Genomic DNA, 14,986 nt, shown 5'->3' with positions numbered 1-14,986 from the left:
CTGGCCCAGCTTGGACCCTTGACTCACCATTTTTCTGGGAGAAGTCAAGGCAATTTAATTGAAATTCTCTTCATAATAATATGGCCAAAGGTAACCCTCCAATCTATATACAATATATTTAATAAGAAAAACTGGGGAAATGATACTGGGGAGGATCAAATAACCCATTATGACCATTAAAGGGATGGAAAATATTGTTCTTAGTAAAAGTAATAAAGAGAGAATGAAAACAATGACATAAAAAACAAAGGACAAGACAAAGCATATAAAGAGAAGCCTGAGAAAGCAAAAAGGAATAAAGGAAAAAAGATGGGAAAAGAGAATAGAAAAAAAGAGGAATGGCTGCAAAGAGAAGCATTTGTCCTAATCCTTCATCAAGGCTTGCCATCAATATTATTAATTTCTTTTAACCAAAGAAACTGAAGCCTAGCGAGCATGAGTAACTTGCTAGTGGGCACACAGAGGGGTTGGCAGAGGAGATTTGAAACCAATGGTTTTTCTATTGCAGAATTTTCCTCTTGCAATCACGCTTTTGTTCACAAATCCTAAAAGAGATCTTCTCCAGGCCCCCTGAATGTTTTGATGATCCAGAGTTAGACATTTTTTATAGTTATTGAGTACTAACTGAAAGCCAGGCCACTCTGATCAAAAATCAACTCAATCCAATCCTGTATTAAGGGAAAAGTACCATGCTGGTGAATTCCCAAGAGATGGGGGTGAGATGTCAAACTGGGAAGAGCTAGAGAGAATCGGCGCAGTAGAATTCTAAGACTGGTTTCTTTGGGCGGCAGCTAGCAGGAACTGGCCTTAGCTCACTTAGGTAAATTTACAGCCCTGGGGGCTCACTTATCAGAGGTTAACGCACAGGCATGTCTTAGGTAAGAGCTCTGATTTGGTGGTTTGGAAACATGAACAAAACTGGACATGCTTAATGTATATATGGTAGAATGCTAGGAGAGGTCAGTAGATATTGGATGAAATCATCAGAAACACCGTCTTCAACACCCTCAAACACATGCGCCAGCTATAACGAGGAAGCAGAGAACAGGGTCGACAGCTCGGTCCTGCAATGACGTCTCCCACTTTAGGGGTTTGGAAGAGTTCAAGTTCCATACGCTCCAAAAATTTAGTGTTGTTACCATAAAACTAATGCAAACTTGACATTCAATTAAGGCGGAGAGAGTACTGGTTTATTCTGTTCTGTTCATATCACACTTGCAGGAGTCTTGCTAATTAGCCACAGATATGCGCCCTAGAATGTTTTAAACAATAACACCTGTCAATGTCACAGCACTTCATCTCTTTTAAAGCGTCATTTCCAACCAAGTACCTGGAATGAGATGAGTTCCCCATTAGGAAGAACAGCACAGAAGAACCTACCGTAAGGATAAATTCAACCCTGAGGAATTCTAGTTTGCTATACTTTTTTTTTGAGAGGCTGCAGTTGGTCTACAAGCAACTAGGATGATTAAATTTGTCTCGCGTTGTGAAGAATTAGTCCCACTTCCTGCCAGTGTTGAGTGATAACCTGTGTCAGTTGAATGACAAGAGAACCAGAAAAACATGTCATCAAACTCCTACATTTTTGAGGACACAGAGGATCAAGGAGAAGAAGTTACTTCCTGACCCCTGCTGAAACAGAGGCTAGAATTTATGACATAATTTGAAATCCAATGCTCTTTTCTTGACTTGGCTCTTTTAGCAGCATCCTCTGTCCTGAATGTAGAGCCAGCTCCCTGGTTACTTCTCTGAATTTAGCCCGACATATCCACATGACTGGCTTCACAGATTAACCAAACAGAGGCCAACATGCCAGATCTCTTGGTTACATTATAGAAATTCATCTTGTCCTCTTTAGCATAAACAGAACAAAGTATAATATAGTATAAAGGCACTTTATTTGATCAGACTCTACTAAATGCAGATTTTCTATAAGTGCTTAGGGCTCCAAATAAATCCAATTATATCTGATGGGCTCTAGGTAGTTCATCTAATGAAAAGCAGGCAGAGAAACTAATGGAAATCAGAAAGCTTCTTTAAAAGGAAGGAATTGGTTTTGTTTCCTTTGGATTTGGATTTCAGTAGAGGTATGTTTGGAAAACCACCTTGATTGTTTTAAGGCTGCTTCCTGCTGAAAATCAATAACCTCTCCCTGTCTCTCATGGCCACTCTTCCTCGCTCATCCGCCTGCATCTCTCTCAATGTTCTACACTTCTCTGAACTGTCACTACTCCAGGGAAGTCTCATGTACCTCTCTGAAGAGGGCAGAGCTTCAGTTCAGACTCTCCTATTTTCCTTCCATGCATTTACCTCAGTTTGATTTTTATACAAGTTATATTTTTTTAATTGAAATACAGTTGACTTACAAATTTGTGGGTTAGTTTTAGGTGTATGACAAAGCGATCCTGACATATGTTATATTATATCTCAGATTCTTTTCCATTATAGGTTATTACAAGATATTGAATATAGCTCCCTATGCTATACAGGAGGTCCTTGTTGTTTATCTTTGGGTTTTTTGTTTGTTTGTTTGTTCATTTTTCTTTTCTTTTTGATGCACCTGTGGCATGTGGAAGTTCCTGGGCCAGGGATCAAACCCACGCCACAGTTGCACCCTGTGCCACAGCTGCAGCAACAACCAGTCTTTAACCTGCTGTGCCACAGAGAACTTCCTTTTGTTTCTTTGTCTTTTTTTTTTTTTTTTGGTGTGGTTGTTTATCTATTCTATATATAGTAATGTGTATCTTTTAACCCTAAACTCCTAATTTATCCCTTCCCACTCCTTTCCCTTAGGGCAAACAAAAGTTTGTTTTCTATGTGAGTCTGTTTCTGTTTTGTAAATAAATACATTCGTATTATTTTTCAGATTTCAAATATAAGGGATATCATATAATATCTCTCTTTATCTATCACTAGTGTGATAATCGCTGGGTTCATCCATGTTGCTGCAAATGGTGATATTGCATTCTTATTCATGGCCAAGTAATATTACAGTGTGTGTGTGAGTGTGTGTGTGTGTGTACATATCATATCTTCTTAAACCAGTTATCTGTTAGGACACTTTGGTGGCTTCCATATCATGGTTATAGTGCTGTTATGAAGGTTGGGGTACAGGTATCTTTTCAAATTAGAGTTTTAATCTTTTCTAGATAGATGCCCAGGAGTGAGATTGCTGGATCCTACGGTAACTCTGTTTTTTGCTTCTTAAGAAAATTCCTCCATACTGTTCACCAAGAGATTGGCTGCACCAATTTACATATGTGTGTGTGTGTGTGTGTGTGTGTGTGTACATACACATATATTGTTGGGGGGAGGACTATGTCTCTCTTGTATAGCATTATTCTTCATCACCTGACCCAGTTCCAGGTATAGTACTAGTTACCCATGATTCTGCGGACTGAGTGATGAGTCATTGAAAAGAGTAATACATGTGCTTGAGCCCTTTTGCTTTTAAGCAGTTGAAAATTACATCTCACGGAAAATTCATTGCTTTCGATTTTTTTAACCGTAAAAAGAAATTAATTCATTTTGTTTATATTAGGAAGAGGTGAGTACAATTATTATAGATAAATAAATAGATCCAGTCATGAAATTTTTAGAGAGCTGTATTTTTTTAAATAATTTTTATTCTGTGTATCTATCCTTAGAGGTCACATTTGTATATGAAGGATGTGAAAAAGGGTTATTTCAGGAAGATGCATCTATTCAGTCAGTCATTCAACATTTATTTTGTTCCTAATAGTGTCAGGCCCACTATTGGGTGCTAAGAATACCAAAATAAAAAGTCATGCTTCTGTCCCTGGGATCACAGTTTGCTCTTACTAAAGAAAGTAAATCGATACGGATGACAGCTGTTTGTGAAGATACTGTAGAGGTTTGCCCTGCAGTTTGGGGAGGATGGAGAAGAGTGGACAAGCAGCCCCCCGCTCATTCCAGAAAGAGAAGCGCAGTGTCAGAATTTGGGGGGAACAAATGATACTTAAAAGGCACCTTGAAGGGCAAAAGAAAACCCGTTCAGGAAATTGAGGAGGGAAAGGTGTTCTGGGCATAATGAAGGGTGCAGCAGGCAGGGAAAACTTGGAGAATTCTGAGATCTCTAAGTTTGTTGGAAGGTCTCTTGTGACAGAACAAGATGGAAGATAATACGAGGAAAAAAAATGTATAGGTATGTGGGACTGGGTCACTTTGCTGGACAGCAGAAATTGGCACAACATTGTAGAGCAACTATACTTTAATAGAAATTTTAAAGTAAATATGAACAAGTTTGTTGGAAGGGACTACTTCCAAGGAAGTGTGTGATGTGCAGAGAGACAAGATGGGGAAGAGAAGCAGATCAGGCAAGGATCTGTGTGCCAAGACGAGGGCTATATTTAATGTGTGGATACCTGTGAGTCTGGCACTGGCTCTGTTCCACTTGTTTTTCCCATCATGTAGTACAGAAGACAGCATCGCCTTTTGTTGACCCAAAGGCCGGGTGAGCGAAACTAGTCAAAACTAGTCACGACAACTAGTAACATTTATTGAGCACAGACAATGTGGCCCTTAGCTCATCAAATCTTCACAGCAGTGGCCAGGGGGTTGTCATTTATCCTATTTAACAAAAGCAGAAACTAAGACTCTGGTGATTCAATACTAGATTCTCAAGGTCACACAGTGCATTAGGGGCAAGGCCAGGATGGAATCCTAGGTCTCTAATGATTGCAAAGCTTATGCTCACTTTGCTGTTCTCCAATGACGATGACTCAGTGTTACACTAGGGATGGTTCTGATTACTCTGGTCTGAATCTGAGTACATATTTGCATCATTTGATCATTGTACACAGAAGTTTCTTTGCAACACAAAGAAGTGTCACTTGAAAACACCCAGAATTCGTTGCTCTGCTGAGAATTAAGTTATTGGATTATCCCAATAAAAGTTAAAAAAAAGATATTCAGATTTTTCTCTTTCAAAACTGGGATCAAACAGTATAAATAATTCATGGAAGATGGAAGGTGTAGGGTCCAGCTAACCTAATATCTGCCAGGTTCACCCTCTCTCTTTCTAAGCTGGTTCACTTTCTCATGTTAATTAAATTTGGCATATATAGCAAAGGCCAAGAATAAAACTCAGAGCATTTAGAGCCAGGGAAAGACTCAGTGCCTCCTATGAAAGAAGGCTCACTGACAGGGCAAACAAACCCATTGAACTTTACTGAGATTGCCTAGTTGTCACTTTTGATCTTATTTTCATTTATGACCTTGGGTATAAGCTCAGCAAAGTGACATGAAATACAATGTACTAACATATTTATTCAAGCTTTGGGAGCAAGACTTGTATCATGGTTAGTGAAGCTTGCTAAATGTCTCAGACTCCAGAAATACTCAACCAAGAATTCTTCTTTGGTTTTGTTGTATTTATTTTTATTCTGTTTCACATTTTATTTCCTCATTTATAGCTTCTGAACTCTGAATTCCATAGTTTAGTGGGGGTTGGATCTAGCAAACCTGAGTGAAGTTTTTCTCTTGTTTCTTACTCATTAACATATTAAACACATATCATGGCTGTTCTCCATTCCAGGGCTGACTGCTTAATACCCAAAGGCAACACTAAATTTGTATTTGTGTCCATTTCAAAGTTAGGTAGCATCAAAATCAAATCAACAGGGCAGGCATTTACAGTTGGCCATGTGACATATATGAGACAGCAATGAGGGGAAAAGACAAGCCACTTTTCCTCGTGGACTTTTCAGATACAACTAGCCTTACATGAGATAGTAATCATTTATCAAAAATGTATTGTAACAGTTCCTGTTGTGGTTCAGCTGTAATGAACCCAACTAGTATCCATGAAGACTCAGGTTTGATCCCTGACCTCACTCACTGGACTAAGGTCTGACATTGCCATGAGCTGTGGTGCAGGTCGCAGATGCGGCTCGGATCTGGTGTTGCTGTGGCTGTGGTGTAGGCAGGCAGCTGCAGCTCTGCTTTGACCCCTAGCCTGGGAACTTCCATATGCTGTAGGTGGGGCCCTAAAAAGACCAAAAAAAAAAAAGTGTATTGTGTATCAAATGCTATACTAAATTCTTTATATTCAGTCATGAGGGTATAGAGATCTCTTTGAATTTGGCGAGAGAACAGACAATAATTTTTCTTCATCTTAGGGGTGGTGATTTGAGGTATGTTTCTAAACCTCCTTGGACAGCTTTCTTATTATCTAAGAGGGGATTTAATTATGCATACTCCATAGAGCTTACTTCATGAAGTAAATCTTCTGAAGTACTGACCATAGCATGCAGCACACAGTCAGAGCTTTATAACACAATACCTATTGCTGCTGCAATTTAACCTCTAATTAAGACAGTGCTGTGTCATTGGTTAAGGTGTCAGAAGACATGAGTCCTAGAAGTCCTCTTCAGTACACAAAATCTCTGTGACCTTAAAAGTTAACATAGCAGTTGTCCTGCCTGGGTCAGAATCCGAACTCTGATATGACCCACTCGTGAGTCTGGACGACCAAACCCACATTCTAGCTCCCCTGATATGTCCACAAGCATCCACTGATTTGCCTGTGAGCTGAAGAGCTAATGACTTGAACTTCTTTCATCTTTGGGATGTGTCTCCTTATTAATCTGTCTGCCAACCTCAACATCCATAACTGAAAGGGCTAGGAAGGCAGATAAGAAAAGAAAGGGAGATTGATAGATCTCTATTGATTAATCAATAGGGCCTGAGGATCATGGAGGAGGCAAAGGGGAGGGGTGACATGGGAAATAGTTAAACAGCTCACGCTTGAATGTGGATTGCCCCAGCTATTCTAGTGGCAAGCTTGTAAACACTTACTAAAAAACAGGGTGTGATAGTTAATTTTAGATGTTGATTTGACTGGGTCAGGCCTCCAGATTAAATATTATTTCTGGGTGTGTCTGTGAAGGTGTTTGCAGATAAGATTAGCACTTGCATCATGGACTCAGTAAATTGCCCTCCTTTCAGTGAATGGGCATCATCTAATCTATTGAAGGCCTGAACAAAGCAGAAGAGTGAAGAAGGAAGAACTGGCCAACTTTTCTTTCCTGCTTGAGCGAAAATATCTCATTTTTTCCTGCCCTCAGATGGGGATCTACACCATTGGCTTCCTTAGTTCTCACCCCATCGAACCTGGGCTGAATTACACCACCGACATTTCTGGGTCCCCGACTTGCAGATGACACATTATTGCAATGCTTAGCCTCCAAAATCATGTGAGCCAATTGTTCATAATCAATAAATGAATAAATAAATGCATTATGTATGTATTTCTTTAATCTCCTGTCGGTCCTGTTTCTCTGGAGAACCCTAATACAAGAGGGATAACTCTAAATGCAGTAATCTTGGGTCACACATCTATAACTGAGCTTGGGAACTTGTGCCTTCACACTTTGCAAGATGACTGGTCCATGAGAGGCAAAGAAGCCAATGCCAGACAGGCTGCTTGCATGGGAAACCCTGCAGACTAACTAGTGCTGTCAGTGACAGAGTGGGCTCTACAGGGTAGAAGAAAGCAGAGCTGCTGCATCAAGGAGCTGGAAAGGCCATGCTGAGACTCAGAGTCTGGCAGCAGGTAGCAGCCCTCAACTCACATTTTTGGTGCTGGAACGATCCACATCTGGTTGGAAAAAAAGTTCCACCTTTGTACCACCATGGAAAACAAGTTATTTAGCTAATTGTAATAGAAGGTAAGATTTTCTCGAGCATGTGCCAGGTGACAAATAGCATGTCAGCCCCACTGTATAAAGCATTTCTAATTTGCACAACTATCAACTCGGGTCTTGCCAACCCATTTTTAAAATGAAGAAACTGAAAGATAAGGAGTAGATGTAATCCCTATCCATCATACAGATAAGACTCTAATACGGATCCACCCACATCCCAAGTTCTCACCCTTTTGACTCTGACATGGCAACTACCAGAAGATGATAATGGGTTGCTTGGGAAAATAGCCAGCATCACAGACCCATTCTGGCTGCCATAGTTCCTCCATGATCCAACTCTAAGGTCCTGAAATGTTACTGCTACATGCCTAGAAGGGAGGCATACCATTTGAATCCATGAGACTCTTTGATGTTGTGAGTCTGTTTGCTTGGGTCTATTACACTGGAAATGAAACAGTAGTTTGGATAAACAAATGACCAATATCGCTGTTTGAATAGGAGGGAGGATGTGACTTATAGGCAAGATTCCCAACTAAATCAACCAACCAGACAGCAAGCTCCTCATGTTAATCAGGACTAAATGGGAGTCCTGTTCATCTAATACAGATTTAGAGATACATGAATTAGAGGCTGGCTGGTTGCATTTGAAAGTAATTAATGACTGAGAAAAAATGGGCTATTTATCTCAGTCTAATATAGCATTCCTGCCATTTCCAAGATGGTATTGTCATTAGACTCAGCCCAGAAATATAAATCCCCAACTCCTTGTTCAGCAGCACCAAGAAGGCTCAGAAGCGGTAGAGCTGGAACTTGAATTCCAAGCCCTGTGCCTGTTCCACAAGGTTGCTATGGAGCGGTAACAGTAGTAATAGAATGAAAAAAAAAAAAGTAACAATAGAGAGGAGAAGGGAAGGAGGATAAGTCAGAAAAAGAGGAAGAAAATGAGGAAAATAAACCAATCATGATGACTGTTTAATGACTACTTTCTCCACGCTGGACTAAGCCTTCTACAAGTATATGATCCCATTTAATCCTTACCAGTCATTTTAATCCCCAGTCAGTGGATGAGGAATCTGACTCTGGGAATTTATGCCATTTTTCCAAAGTCAGCCAGCAAATCACCCGGCAGAGCAAGCATTTGAAATTTTCAATTAGGATGCATTGAATCCCAGATTCTCATGCTAACCTCTTCAAAGGATTTTTCTGAACGATCATAGCCCCTGCTCTCAGTAGGGATATGATCTAGTGGGGAAAGTTTCTCACTGTCTTATATTCTACAAGGGTGTCCTTGGAAAATTTCCTTCTCTTCTCAGGGCTAATTTTTTCGTCTTTAAAATAGGGATATCAGGAGTTCCCTGGTGGCTCAGGAGTAACGAACCCAACTAGTATCCATGAGGATGTGGGTTCAATCCTTGGCCTCACTCAGTGGATTAAGGATCTGGCGTTGCTGTGAGCTGTGGTGTAGGTCACAGACATGGCTCAGATCTGGCATTGCTGTGGGTGTGGCATAGGTTGGTAGCTGCAGCTCCGATTTGACCTGGGAATTTCCATATGCCGCAGGGGCAGCCCTAAAATGCAAAAAACAAACAAACAAACAAATACATACAACATACAACCTTCGAATTGCATGGGATTGTTGGTGACATCAATTAAGCTGCTTCATTACTATTGTATAAATAAATATTAGTAGCATTACTTTTGGGATTATTTGTATGTGTATAGGTCTCTTGCTGAATCAAGATTGGAGTTCTGTAGCAATGTAATATTACCCTCTTCTCAGTGAACCAGAATGCACCTGTCACACAGGTCAAGGTTTATGTGGTTGACAACCCAGAGCAGCTATACCGTGAGTTTACTGGGGAAACACTGGCCTTCTTCTCACCCTCTGAAGAGGTTCACTCATGCCTGTTGCATTCTTCATCTCAGTCACATCATACTGCCTTTATTTTTCCGGAAAAGATTTCCCACAAACCTTGTCATATAATACATGCCTAATAAGTATCCCAACGCCTTCCCCTACCTCAAGACCTCCCCAAATGAGCAGCAACAGTGGCACAGGGAGAGGAAGAAAGGGGCATGAAAGATGTGAAGGAGGGAGAATTGACCAGACTTAGAGGAAGGTTATGGCTTGTCCATGTCATTAACCAACTAAAGGAACTATAATTATCTGGTAAGCAGGGACTAAGATAGTCACACACCCAGCACTCATGTTTACCTAGAGGTAAGACGGGAGTCCTTGTCAAATACTGGATGAACCCATGAATAGAAATAAAAGTAGTAGGGATAATGCTCAATGGCCAAGGCACTGTGCTAAGCATTTGGCATGCAGTTTCTCATTTAATCCTTTCAATTGTTATTTTTCCCATTTTACAGGTCAAGAGATGGAAATTTAGAAAAGTCAGTCAAGATCATATGTCAGACAGATTTAAATCAAGCCTAACTCTAGTGTGGACTTTTAGCTATTGTGCTATACTCTTCTCTAGTCCAATTCTATAACTTTATAGGCGAAACGGAGGACTGAAAACGTGTCGTAACTCACCCGTTGCACTTAACGGCTTCAAATAATGGCTGTGTAGACACGTTTCCTGGCTTACAGACATACATGCCAAGAGAAGGGAGAAGGAAGAAAAGGGCTTCATAGGGAAATAGGAGAAGCCTTTCCTTAGACTGAAGGGGCTCCTTGCTGCATTTCCTGTTATCAGAAGCCTTGGCAAATGGGAAGAAAATCTGCAAGGAGCACTGGAGGAGAAGAAGGCCAATCCTAGAAGTTTCAAAGATGATTCATTACTTATACAACCCAAAAGGGATGTCAGAAAGTGCCTGCAGAGATTAGTTTGTGGTAACGTTGACTCTAAGACCACTGGGCTGACTGAGACTGAGATGTGTTTGCAGCGATTCAAGGCTGGGATGATTGAGAGCAGTGGAAGCTTTAAGAGCAGGGTCCTATATGATGTACTCAGAATTGGGGGGGGGGAAGCCAAGAATAGCAAGTTTCTCTTGGTTATAATCCTTTTCTTTGGTCCAGGAAAAATGACTGTTACCATACTATTTGGAAATAAAATGATTGCTGGAGGCAGTATAACTGGAGTTTGTGAACTTATGTCTCAGACAGGACAAACTCGAAGTGTGGACCAGAGGACTTAAAAATGATGTACAACTGTGGTGAAGGAGGTAGAGAGAAGAGAAGAGAATGGACTAAATTATCTAGTTTCCCCATTTGTAACCTAAGGCACTGTACTTCAGGGCCGAGCTCAAACCTCTGAGGCCCTCCAAGAAGCTTTATCTGATCTAGTCAACTTACAGTGACACCTGGCTCTTCTGACTCCAATTATTCTAAGAACATGTGTTCTCACTCAGTATTCAGTGTATATTGCATTATACCATGCATTAATTTTTGGCATGGATATAGCTCTCCCCCCACCTTCCTCACCAAATCCTTTGTCATGTTTTAAGTATGGAATCCTGCATATCTTTTTTAGTCCTTATTATACAAGAGAGGCATGGGATTGCTAGATTCTAGCTCTGTAAGCTAGATTCATACAGAGCAGGTCCCCAAAATGACAGTGCTTTATTGTTGCATAATTTTGCTTAAGTAAGAAAGAAAGCTAACACTGGTAGATTCCCTTCTACGTGACTGTGTGTCTATGCCCAACGTCACCTTTTAGAAAATTGGGAGCTCAGGTCATTAAATTTAGACCAGCTGCAATTTCTCTGACTCTAAACAAGACTAGGGGATGGGGTGTGACTCATATTGGATATATTAGTTCAAATTGAGAGGACCCTTGTAGAAGCAGCATGTTAGGGAAAAGCCCCATCAAAACTCAGTGAGATTCGAAGAGCCCCACAATCCAAAGGACATCAGTCAGAGAGAAGGGGAATCTTGCCTAAAGCAAGAGCAGGAGAGAGCCTAGGACAAGGCCCTGAACCAAGAATCCTAATGCCGTGATTGTGAGTAAAATCAGAAAGGAATACCCCGAGGGCTTCTTAGCTGTGGTCTCAGTTATAGAGGAGCTCAGCTTCCTCACTTGCAAAATAGAATGAAAGAAACTCGCTGTGAAAATTGAGGGCGATAATGTAAGCGGAAGCACTGAAGACACACTGTGAATCTCTCTCTTTTGTTGAACACCTGATAAATTGTTTATGCTCAAAACATGTTCACTGAATACATGAATAAGAGAATAAGAGAGCTCATGAATCCTTGCTGGATCTTGGGCACTGTCTCCTGCCTTTTACCTTAAAATTCCTTGTCTCAGTTTCTGTCTAGAAATGGATGCATGTCTTAATTGCCTGTCAGGAAGAGAAAAGTTAATTTTTTTGCTGCAGCATGCTCTGATGACTGAGACAGGAGAAAGAGGCAAAGAGCATCTTTAGAGAGCAAGGTTTCAAATATTACCATGCTCTGTTTAGCTGCAACAAATATTCCTTTGGCAGGAATTCTCTGACCAACCATTGGCTGATAGGGGGGATAATATTATTAAAATGTACAATTTTTATTGGGTGGTACACAACTTTTTCAATACGTAGATGTTTTGAAGAAATCAAGGGAAACTTATCTCACAATTAGAGAGTAAAATCTGAAATAAAAATTAAAAATCTATGGAACAATCATTCTTTAGTGCAAGGGTTGGCTAATTTAATGGCTTACAGAACTGTAAACTTAGCATAGTGTTAACGGAACAGGGGGTAACACATGCGCAAAGGGAGAATTGCATAGATATTTCCTCCTAAATAAACAATGCATGAATGAAGAAAGCTATATCTTGGCTCAGACTTTTAATTGTGATCATTGAAACAATACGTTAAAAATCAATGTTTTATGTATTGTGTATATGTACACACATTGTGTATATGTATAACTGAATCGCATTATTGTATAATTACCTGATTGTGTATTAACTGATTGTGTGTATGTACAGCTGAATCACTTTATAGTATGGCAGAAATTACCACAACATTGTAAATCAACTATAGTTCAATAAAACTTTAAAAAAGAAAAAAAGAAAAAAATTTTTTAAAAAGAAAGCTACATCTTGGATCAGACTCTTTTTTTTTTCCTGTCTTTTTAGGGCCACAGCTGCAGCATATGGAAGTTTCCAGGCTAGGTGTTCAATCGGAGCTGCAGATGCCAGCCTATGCCACAGCCACAGCAAGGACAGATCTAAGCCATGTCTGTGACCTATACTGCAGCTCATGGCAATTCAGGATCTTTAACCCACTGAGCAAACCTGCATCCTCATGGATACTAGTTGGATTCTGCTGCGCCACAACAGGAACTCCCTTGGATCAGACTTTTAATTGTGATCATTCTGTTCTGTATCAGAAGCAAATGATCTCCAAGTACCTATGTCTCTAAGGGCAAGTCTTAAACCCCATGTTTAAGGTTGCAAAGATTGAGTATGATACAAGATGCAAATATTTTTAAAATATTTTGAGCTGGAGTTCCTGTCGTGGCTCAGTGGTTAACGAATTGGACTAGGAACCATGAGGTTGCAGGTTCAATCCCTGGTCTTGCTCGGTGGGTTAAGGATCTGGCATTGCCCTGAGCTCTGGTGTAGGTTGCAGACGTGGCTCAGATCCCTCGTTGCTGTGGCTCTGGTGTAGGCCTGTGGCTACAGCTCCGATTGATAGGACCCCTAGCCTGGGAACCTCCATATGCCACAGGAGTGGCCCAAGAAAGGGCAAAAAGACAAAAATAAATAAATAAATAAAATATTTTGAGCTAAATGAAAATACAACTTGTCAACAATTGTGGGATGCAGAGAAAGATAGCTGTACATTTTTTGTTCCAATTTGGATCGTTATTTTTTTTACTTCAGTGTTTTTTATTAGTGTTAGTTATTACTTTTATTAGCGTTAGCTATTATTTTATTTTAGTGTTCTGGTTAGGCAGTTCCATGGATTTTGAGTGTTCTTTCTCCAACTTGATTTTTCTCATAAGTTTTGTGATTTTCACTGAGTAGTTTCGTAGAGAATGAAACTTCCCCGGAACACATGTGTCAAAGAAGAAATGCTGTGGGTACTGTGAGGTTAATGCCCAAGGATTCTGGAGTTGGCATCCTTTGCGGGGTCTTCCGCGATTAGGATTCCTTTCAAGGAATTAGTGACTAGGAAGACCAGGTGGAGAAGCAAACCGAGGGAAGAAGGAATGTGAGATCAGATCATGTTGCCAGGAGGAGGACTCTACTAACAATGGAGGTGGAAGTCCAGGCAGGACCAATCGTGAAGATGAGAGGAGTAGACAATTCAGGAGCTGAGGTGACCTGGAAAAGAGGCTCAGCTTCTTAGCTATTAAGGACTGAACTGTACCCTCTCTCCCCAATTCTACGTTGAAACTGCAATACCCAATATGATTGTGTTTAAAGATAAGGAGACCATTAAAGTTAAACAAGGTCATAGGAGTGGGACCCAAATCTGATAGAACTGATGGCCTCATAAGAAGAAGAACCACCATCGATCGCTCTCCCACTCGCTTTTATTTTCTCTCTTTATTCTCAAGCAGAAAAGAGACCAGAGGAGTACACAGTGAAAAGGTGGTTGTCTGCAAGCCAAGAAGCAAGTTCTTACAAGAAACCGACTCTGCTAGCGTCCTGATCTTAGACTTCAAGCTTCCAGAACTGTCTAAATCATTTTGTTGTTGTTTAAGCCACTCAGTCTGTGATAATCTCTTACATCTGCCTAAGCAGAGTAATTCACAAGCTCTCTCAGAAGATAGATGGTAGCAATGAGATAGTGAGTTTAATATACCCAATGTGCATAGTCTAGGCAGTTGGGGTGGGACACTGGGCAGGATCCTATGCACAGGATGCAAATGAGTTGGATGTGGCCACCACATCTCTGTATTCCAAAAGCCCTAAGTTGTAGGATATGGTAGGGACATGACATAACAAGTCCATAAATAAGAATGAATAGGTGTCACCTGAAAGGCATTGACATAGTACCATGAGGTTACAAAGAGAGCCTAAGCCTTTCTCTTTTGGTGGGGCGGGGGGATTATTTTCACCTTTATCCTGAATGCATGCAGGTTTTTTTTTATTTTTTTTTCTTTCTCCTTAGACTTAGCATAACCCAAGACAACATGAAAGTGTCAAGAGGAAGGGATTCTTGCCTCCCCATCCCCCTACTCTCTCTCTAGAGAGGCTTTCCAGTAGCAGTGTTCATAGATAATACTGCCATTTTTTTAAGGAAGGAAGAGTTCCATGCCATTCTTTATGAAGAGTTTATGTCTAGAAGTCAATTTTCCAGGTATGATTTGTACGTATATATTTTAATTCATTTTTATTAAGGTAAAATGCACATATCATAAAAAGCAATGAATGTGT

The sequence above is a fragment of the Phacochoerus africanus genome, chromosome 6 (genome assembly GCF_016906955.1).
Source record: "Phacochoerus africanus isolate WHEZ1 chromosome 6, ROS_Pafr_v1, whole genome shotgun sequence".
Classification (NCBI taxonomy): domain Eukaryota; kingdom Metazoa; phylum Chordata; class Mammalia; order Artiodactyla; family Suidae; genus Phacochoerus; species Phacochoerus africanus.
Note: the sequence above shows the minus strand (reverse complement) of the source record.